This window comes from Gossypium hirsutum, chromosome A11, assembly GCF_007990345.1.
Source record: "Gossypium hirsutum isolate 1008001.06 chromosome A11, Gossypium_hirsutum_v2.1, whole genome shotgun sequence".
In the NCBI taxonomy this organism is placed as follows: Eukaryota; Viridiplantae; Streptophyta; class Magnoliopsida; order Malvales; family Malvaceae; genus Gossypium; species Gossypium hirsutum.
The window spans coordinates 18,704,624-18,715,282 of NC_053434.1; the positions used below are offsets into that span (position 1 = coordinate 18,704,624).

The 10,659-nt window shown below is 27.3% G+C and overlaps 1 long non-coding RNA gene across 1 annotated transcript; it reads right to left on the bottom strand.

The window, feature by feature from the left end:
• Positions 1-3,279: 3,279 nt before the first annotated feature.
• On the bottom strand, positions 3,280-4,086 carry LOC107923682 (uncharacterized). The gene is made up of 2 exons (XR_001691600.2): positions 3,772-4,086; positions 3,280-3,574 (listed from the first exon to the last, which is right to left on the bottom strand). It is a non-coding gene; the product is annotated as an uncharacterized lncRNA (long non-coding RNA).
• Positions 4,087-10,659: the final 6,573 nt, after the last annotated feature.

The following is a 10,659-nucleotide window of genomic DNA, read 5'->3' on the forward strand; positions in this document are numbered from 1 at the left end:
AAATAATAAAATATCTTATTAAAATATTAAATAAATAATAATTATCTAATTAAATAATTATAAAATATCACCAACATCATCATTACTTTCTAAATTTCTCTCTCTTCCAATTGACCATTTTGCCCTTTATGATCTTTTAAAATTTCATTTTTGAGTCATCACTTAATTTGGTAAAATTGTAATTTAGTCCCTCATAATTTTTTACTTATTTAATTTGGTCCTAATTCATCAATTTTTCTTGGTTTCTAGATCATTCCACCCTTAAAATATTTACTCTTGGGCCACAAAACTTTTCTCACTTTTACAATTTAGTCATTTCTTGAATCAATATGTCATAATATACTTCCCAGTGACATAACTCAATTTTCCTCTTCTTGTCACTTTATTTCCTTATTTTACTATATTAAAGATAATATCTTACTGTAGAAATTTTCAGGGTGTTACATTTTATTATTGTACTTATTATAAAAAATAATTTTTTCTTTTGGACAACTATATATATCCGATGTTGAGATTTATTTTTTGATTTATTTCAAATCATATAGTGTAGAACTATCCATAATCATTTATCAACCCTTAAATAAGAGTATAATGTATTTCAATGCATTTGAACCTATGTCTTCTTGTACTGACAATAAAACCAATGCCAATTAAACTAATACTAAATCAACTGATGTTGGGATTTTATTTTATTCCGAGTGTTGTAGTTTCTGAGCTTTGGTGTGTGCTTATACTGAGACAAGTATTCAATCAATTATGTAAGCTCTGATTCAATTCAATAGTTGCCTAGCACTACCATTCATATATATGACTTAGTAAACAACTAGGATTTATTAGACTTTCAGAGTCATTGAGGAGAGTCAAACTTTTTCTCCTTTACGATTTGGTAAAAGTCCATTTTTCTTTGTTATATACATCGTCTCTTTAAATAGAGATTGTTTATATTATTAACTGTTGCACATTATATTTTTTTAAAGGGAGATATAGATTCAAATTTTAAAGATGACATTGTTGGAAGGAATAATCATTAACTCTGAACATAAATCTTAAAATAAACATAAAGAATACCAAAAATAAAAATATTTATTAGAAAGTAATATCAAACCGCTATTATATATATAATAAATAGTATAACTCCCTCGTAAAGAAAAAGTTAGTCCCTTCACTCCTCAAAAGTGAAATACAAATCATGTACCCAAATAAAATATTCATTCAATAACTCATCTAAAGCGGAGCCATATCAAAATATAAGAAAAGCCCAATAGCTTAAACATGGCACCTCATAACATAAATAGAAGATTCTACAGTAACGGGCAGCATTGGGCCCCACACATGCTTGTACTCTAATATCATTTTTAATTTTACTTTCTCATTAAGCATTAAAAACATCTTCAATCCGGCTTAGCAACTCACTCCATTTTCCATTTCAACAAATCTCAACTTTAGTTTCAAAGTTATGACTAATTCTAACCCTATATCACTTCATCAGCATCAGCCCTTTCTTTCTGTCACTTGTGCTATAAAAAGGGTTTGCTTCAGTCTTTCAACCTCTTACTACCTTTAGAGGGTTGCCATGCCCACACTACCATATTGGAGCTGCCCTCACTTAACTCCCTTTTTTTTTTTTTATAATTATAATGGCAATGTGAAAGTACATACAACTCATAGGTACGACAAGAAAATTTAGAGAGATAAGTTTAAAAAAAAAAGCATAAATATTGAGCGTTAGAGCAAATAATTTTTGAGGAATTATTACAAGTAAAATCTAATTGCTTTCTACGCAATCTTTCAACAAGTCCTCCGTGGTTTTGTAATACATAATTTAAAGGCACCTTCACCTTTTTATAGCACTAATATGCAAATGCAATGGGATTCCCAACCTGTGCTTTTTCTTAATTTTATCATCATTAAAATGTGTAATATTTAAGTTCAAATTTTAAATTATTTTTTTAATCTCAGACCAATATATATATATATAAAATAAATCCAATGAATTGGTGATAGTGAAGATCATTTTACTGAAATAATATACTAAAAATCACTAACACACAATTCATAAGGATTTTTCAATTAATTGCCTTCAAACTACAATATTTAGATAATATTTTAACTTAAAATCTCAAATTTTCATGCCTCAACTGTAGTATTCAGCTTAATTCAACGATAAAGGAAAGGTTTATGTTTTTTTAAATGCAGACCAAGATTAGATTATTAACTACAACATTTTATTTAAGTCATCGAGCTATTAAAATTGATGTTGTATGGCCTTTTTTCTTTGCACCGCCTATACCAATAGAAAGCTCTCATTCCCCTTCTCTTTCGTAGTTCAATTTTTATTTATCGAATATATTTAAATGTTAAGAATCTGTGAATCAAAATCCAAATTACTTTTTCCTTTGATTTTCGATAGTGACCATTAATTATATTAGATCTAAGGTATATTCTCCTACTCACCAATAGGTATTGATTCACTGTACAGATTGTCGAGCCGTCGCTTGAAGCTCGCTAGTCAGATTTAAAAAAAAAAAAGACTTGACAAATAGTGACTTAACTAAAAACTTTTAAATAATTCAGTAATTTAAATGAAAACTTATGAATTATCAAGTTAATCTGAGCAAACCAGTTGAATGAGTTAATTTTGATTTTAATAGGTTGAATTATTTAATTTAGGTTGAATTATTTAATCTCGGTTGTAGGTTAAAGTGAAAAGGTAGGATAAAATAGTTAAGTCGAATTGGTTTCAATTTTGAAAACCAAAATCGAGCTAATTACTTGATTTTGATATATATAATTTATATTTATATAATTTTTAAAATACTTATATCCAAACTCACTAATAATTTTTATATATTATACTAAAATTAAAATCAGTTAATAAATTAAGAGTAATTATTTGATAAAAAGGTGATTGAGTTTTTTCAACTCGACAAACAAGATTAAGAAAACATCACTTTGTCCTTAATTAATATTTAAAAATGATAATTATCTAGTATATTGGCAATGAAAAATAAATAAATAGGACATGTGGCAAAATTTTAACCCCTCTCACGGAGTTAAAAATTTCCACCTTTTGTATATTATATAATTATACATTTATGCCTCATTTGGTTACTACAAGAGGAAAATACTTATTAATTACATATGTATTACAATTGTTAAACAAAAAAAATAGTTGTAAAATTTTAAACTTAAAATTAGATAGATGAGTAAAAACTCTTCAAAATAAGTGGAAAATTTTCCTTCTCTTTGATAAAAATAAGTTATGGGAATGGCTACATATTACCAATTGAATTAGTTTATTGCTCACTCTTATACTAAAACATGAGTAAAATAATAATATTCGTACCAAACGTATTAAAAAATAAAGATTAAATATCAATTGTATAAGCTCAATTTGCGGGCCCAACTAACCCAACTAAAACCCAACCTAAAACAGGTTCAAATAACCCCCAAAACCCAACAGCAGCCCAACTCAAACACAAAACAAAAAAAAGAACTAAAAACCCTAGCCTAATCAGCTGCTGTCGCCCCGTGCCAGGCCTGCCACCGCCTGTCACGTCCACCGCCCATTTCTCTGCAAGGAAAACAGAGCAATTAATTAATAAGCAAGTTGTAAAGGAATATGACTATAAGAAGCCATGTCAAAACCGAATGAGGGTTGGTTTTTTTAGTTTTGGTTTTTGAGTGAAAAAAGAATCATCAATACAAACGATAGGTTTTTCAAACACAAAAAAAACAAAATAGAAATATAGCCATAGCATTCAAGCATACCAAACAATTAAAAAAAGCAGCCAGCAGTTGAAGAGGGAATCAATTCGTTGCTAAGGTTCCTTCTTGTCTATATATTCTTCTACTTTCAAGTCCATTTATACATTATATATATTATATATAAAAAATAATAATAAAGAAAATACTAAAAAAGAAAAAAGGCACCCTTTGTGGCCGGCGACAATGGCCGGCGGCGATCCCACGGCGATCTCCTCGCCGGATTCTGGCTCTGGCCAGAGAGAATAGAGAAGCCATCCCCCCCCTTTTTTTTCTGAAGCAAAGAAAAAATGAATTTTTTTAAAAGAAATCTGCCTTAAATAGCCGATCAAAACGATGTCGTTTTGGTCGGCCTCATTAAGGCCAAAACGACGCCGTTTTACGTGACCCGTGCGAGACCCGACCCGACACCTTAGGATCCGCGTGTTTTCGTTACAAATGGGATATTTACCCGCGTAGTCCTTCCGTTTTTTGTGACTTTGCAATTAAGTTTTGATTCCTTTTAAATTCGCCTCGAATTTGTGCATGGTTTTCATTTTGGTCCTAGGCAGTGCTGCGCGTTTTAGAGAGAGGGATCATTGCCCGATTTGGTCCCTCCTTTTTGTTCGTGCTTTCAAATCGGTCCCTTTCCTCTTTGTCTATTTTTAAATTGGCCCCGAATTCCTTTTTTAAGTTCAATTTAGTCTCTAGTTTGAATATTTAACTCCTTTATTATTAAATTAATTAATTTTATTATTATACTCTACTATTATAGTTATTTTTCTTTTTACTCTCGTTATCACTTTATTATTACTGCACTATTGTTATTATTTTTCTTATTATTACCATTAAAGTTGCATTTCCTTTCTATACTTATTTATTTGTATTATTTTATTTTTTTATATTATTGTATCATTAATTTTATGCTGTCATTATTACAGTAGTTATTATTATCACTTTTATTGTTATGTCTGTTTTTGTTTTATTACTAATATTACCATTAACATTATTACTATTAATTTTATTTACTACTATTATCTCTATTTATATACTATTGTTTTTACTACACTATCATTATTCCTTTTTTTACTCACTAATATTATTGATATGAACATATTTTAATGTATTATTATTATTATTATTATCATTATATTTATACTTATATTTATTTTATTCTAATGCCATTTTTATCACTATATCCATTATTATTATTATTATTATTATTATATACATACCCTATTACTACTGTTTTTATATACACATATATTTTAAATATTATTTCTATTATTATTATGACCTAACATATTGTTATTACCTTTACTATCCCTACTATTATCATCTTATTATTAAACTAAATAATTTCATGTAGATATTATATACCTTCTTTTTCATATTTATTTACTTATACTTCTTTATCAATTAACTTAACTTATTATTATTATTATTTATTGTTATTACGAATATATTGTTTTTCTTCTTATTAATTGTATCATTACTATTAATATTATTATTATCATTGTTATATTATCATTTTTTTAGTTTTACGTAATGAGTGTTTATTTATTACTAGTTCCTTTTAATTTCGAATATTTCCTAGTTTATTTATTATTTTTATTCGTTAATTTTATTTTGCTCTTATCATTACCCTTTACATCTGCATCTATGGTTATTCTGTTATGTCTATCAATATCAAACTTGTATCCGTTTATGCACCTTTTATTATCCCATTTTATTACGACTTACGTTATACTAATTTTACTTAACCCAAAATAATTCTTTCATAAAAGTAAATACTCCGTATTTGGTAATTCGAGACAATCGTGCCCTAACTTACTGGGTTTCAACTTTTCTCTTTTAACCTAAATTACGGAATATTCTTTTAAATCACAATACGAATTTTTAAAAAATGCTTATTTTCGGGGATGCGAGGTGTGGTGCCCTAACTTACGGGTATGACATTTTGTTACTTCGAAATAAGATTTTTTGCAAATAAAGGTGATATTTGGTGTTAGGAAATTCGAGGAAACGTACCCTAACTCACTGGGTTTCGATTTTCCTCGTCCACCCTAACTAACCGAATATCCTTTAAAATACGTTAATTTTAAATAAAGGCAAGCTTGTTCTCAAAGTTCGAGATGTCGTGTCCTAACTTACTAGACATGGTGTTTTATTACTTCGAGACAAGAAGGTCTTTAACATTTGAGCATTTTTTTTGCAAAAAGGGATCGTATTTCAAAGTCTTTCAAGTTTTCAAATTTTCGACACTAAGACACTAATTAACCAACTAGGTACCAATTTTTGGGCGTATCGAGGGTGCTAATCCTTCCTCGTGCGTAACTGACTCCCGAACTCATTTTTCGATTTTCGTAGGCCAAAAATTATCGTTTTAGTAAGTCTTAACTTTTATTAAAATGATTAATTTGAGGTGACCCGATCACACCTCATCAAAAAGGATTGGTGGCGACTCCTCTATTCGTTTTCATTTTCAAAATCTAAGTCGATTCTCTCGTTTTCAAAAATGGTTTCGACATCAATTAAAGACATTTGTTAACTTTTTAACCTTGTTTGTATAGTTAAAAAACTCCAATGCCGATGTATCAAATAATTATCTATAAAAAATGCATAATAATTTTTTAATCTAATTTATGGAATTAAAAGATTGTATGATTTGTGTACTAAATCTTTTTGAGAAATCGATATCTTACTCCATTACTTTGAAGGAAAAAAAAAACAAGAGAACAATAGCCTGACAAATGGTTTGGTCCGATTCGGGTGCCATTTAGGCAAGATCCGAATCGGACCCATCATTGATTTGAGATATTGATAGGGTGAATACCCGGTCTATTCAATGCTAGGCATAATGAGTATAAGGACCTCAAAAATGCTCTTTTCGTCCTATGAATCTTAAGGTGTATGAAGTTTCATGTTTGATTTTTTAATCAAAATGGTAGAGACTCCATTTAACTTAGGTTGATCTAGGCCATAAGTAAACTTACATCAAGATAACCCTTCCCCTCTTTGAAACACTTTGGATCTATAACTTATCTGCCTTGCTTTGTTTTGCTTCTATAAGAATTTGGTGTTTTTTAATTTAGTTTAATTTTTTCAATAGTTTACCATTTGCATAATTTTTTTATAAAATTCCCATATTAATGTAAGTTAAGTTGAATAGCTAAAATAGATGAATTCCATTTTTTTTAATTTTAAGAATAAATCAATTCAAATTAAATTTTATAAGTTTTATGAATAAATATTTAACACTTAATTTTTCTTTAGAATTGAAAGATAAAACTTATAAAATATATTCCTCACGATATAAAAAAAAATTAATAATTTTTTATCATCAACTGGTCCTCTAATATTTAGATAAATCAAAATTAATATATAATTTTAAGATTTATCAAAATTTAGTAAAAATATATTTTGTATGGAGCAGCATAGTCTTTCTGTTAAATTTTTTTTTTGTTAAATTCTGATGTAGCATTTTCATATAAATTTTTGAGGTGAAAAAAATGTGATGGTTAAGATAAAAAATGATTGTCTATAATTTTATTGAGTCAATTACTCAATTACCCATTACCCATTCATCCAATTCATTAACCTCTAAAATCAAAACCCTTTTTTTTCTTCCTTCAACCTGGATATCACTCTCTTTGTCTGATTGCTCTACCGATTTCTGACCTCTAAATTCAACAGAGGGAACATTTTGCTCCTTACGTAATTTACAGAGATTCTTTTATTTATTTTTTCAGTAAAATGATAAAATGCAACTGAGTTATAGTACTTTAACCATCAAAGTTCCTATGTAATCTGTCATGAAAGTTAATGAAGGAAGGGCAAACTACGAGGATCACTTAATTAAAAAATATTATAATTTAGTAATTAAATTATTCAAAAGTTTTCATTTAAGTAATTGATTGTAAAATCGATGTTATATGATTTTCTCTATTTGTATTGCTTGCACCAATTGGATGTTCTCTTTCCCCTCATCTTCTACAGTTTAATTTTTTTCATGAAATAGCTTTGGACGTCACAAATTTGCAAACCCAAATTCAAACAAATTTTTTCTCTAATTTCTGATCTTTGACACTAATCGTTAGATTGACTTGAATTTTAAGTTTATTCTTCTACTCGTCAATGGGTACTAATCCACCATACTGAACATCCAATTGTTGCTTGGAGCTCGTTGGTAGAATTTATTTTAAAAACTTAACAGCCAATGATTTAAATAAAATTTTTTAAATAGTTCAATAACTTAAATGAAAACTTTTAAATAATTAAGTGACCAAAATTAAAATTTACTCATAATTAGTGACTAATGGTGTAGTTTACCCATAAAATAAAAATAGAAGGAAAAAGAATTGTTAGATGTAGCTGTCATGGGGGTCCACATGTTATTGTCACGGCCCCATAATATTTAAAATTGAAACACTGGGCCGATTTGGAACTTTTTGGCTGGCTCGGCCTTGTTAAATTATAGTGTGTGGCGTAGAGACGTTACATGAAAATGAAAGTTCCTATTCATTTTCAACCCCATTCATTTTTATTTTTTTAAATAATAAATAAGTACAAAATATATTAAAATAAATCTTACAAAAATCACACTTAATAAAATTTAATTTTAAAATTTTAAAATCCTATCATTAAACCAAAACCTGATTCATTTATGCTTACTAATTTAAAATTTATAGAAAACACACGTGCACACGTTAAACAAGGCCATTTAACTTCTAATAACACTTTTAAAAATTCAATCTGTTTTGCACATTACTTGTACCTCATATCTAATTCCTTAATCAACTGTAACATAAATAAAATTATATAAATTTAAATTTAATTTTAATGTTGATTAAGTCATAACTCAAGTGACATAAATATTGTTGTTAATGCAGGAGACAACGGGTTCGAGTGTATTGAAGTGTATTATCTTTCTATTTGCGAGTTGAAGAGGGGTTACGAGTGATTTTAGCTATTGTGTCAAAAAAAGTAGATATATCCAAGAAATAATAAAAATTTTAAAATTTATAAGAATACAAGTTATTAAAATGATAAAATATATTTTTATTATTGTAAAAAATATACAATTTAATTCCAATCCCTCCACAATTTTTTTTTTAACTTCACTCTGTCTCTATCATACAAACTATTTATCCACTATAATTTTCAGAATTTTAGAGATTTACCAGTCAAAACAGTACCTCTATAAGCTTCTTTTGATTATGAATAAACATATTGTCTTGATTTAATTTTTAAATTTTATATTTAGCCTTTTTTTTTTATCAATTTATTCAACTGAATTTAAAGATTACAATATGAATTTATATTTAGTACATCCTCCATATATGAATCACGTGCCACCTCATAGATAAAATAATTTACAAGCAGTGAAAAATAAACACAAAGATTTATCAAATTTTAAAAGAAAAAGAGCATCCTTCAAAGAAAAAAAGTTAAATACTTTTGAGGGTTTATAATATATTTAATGTGATATGATTTTCTCTGGATATAGTAATGACTATTTTTTATTTACGTAATATGAATGTGTCAAATATAAATATTTTAATTTTTATAAGAAATTATAATTACAATTAATATATCAAAATAATTATAATAATATTGATTATTACAATGAATTACCAAAATAATAATCTAAATATATTTAGATAATAATAAAACTTGATAGTTTAATTTTTTTTTAATACAATATTTATAACTTGTTAAAATTATTCCTCTTTTTCGACTTTTTAAACTTAATATCATTTTAATGCTGATATAAAATTATAAGAGGGAGAAATTATATCACAAAGTAAAACTTCCCTCAAGCACAAGCATGTCTAATAAGGCATCATTATTAATTATGAAGATGACAAACAGGACATTGATTGGGCATTGGCCAAGTTTAGTACATATTATACCCTCAAAAGGAAAGAAAGAATAATTAAGCAAGCAATTATATTGATTCATATCAAAGCCCCCAATGCTTAATCATACTCTTCCTCACCAACTTCAACAAATCTTGATATAAGAGATAACCCTCCCTTCCTAAACTTTTTTCATACAAACAAACTTAACAAATGTGTTTGTTGTGAATCAATGATGTTCTAAATCCTATCATGATTTTGCTTACTAAAAGTGAACAAATGGGTTGGCCATGAATTTAAAATTAAACTAATAATATTCATCGATAATCTAATTATTAATTTTATATATTCTTTTAAAAAATTTATCTCATATATAGTGATAACTGAACTTTTCACATATCATTAATATAAGCATTATTTTAAGACGTGATTAGAATTTATGTTTGGTCTATAAATGATACAGGTTCAAACTTTGATATTCTTTTTCAATAAAAAATAAATCCAACCCATTTAGTTTATTATTTATTTAGTTATAATCTGATGATTTAAACAATTGGATGTTTAATCCAGTTGTTTTTACTTTCAACATGATTAGTTAAAAGGAAAAAGAAAAGAGAGGTGGGTCAATGTCCAACTGGATTTTGCAATAATTGAACCTAAATGTTGTTGGCCCATTCATTGAGGCACTTCAAACTTTGTGCATCCGAAGTTCCCATCGCCATCTATCCTCCGCTGATGAATAGTTTATTGTTCTCCCGATACGTTTCCACAAACCATCCTTTTGATTCGTTTTCAACTCGACTTAAATCATCTATATAATCAACTTCACTTTTACATTTTTCTTATATAATAATAATAATGAGTAATTGCAATAAACTCTTTTAATAATAATCTTATTTGTTTCTCTAGATTTTATATATTCTAATGAGGTAATTGTTAGACAATTGTAACAACATTTTAATACAGGAAGATAATTGTTGTAAATTTATTTTAAAATTTATATAATTAATTTTTATAAAATAAAGAAAGTGTGACTTATATTCAAAAAAAAAAA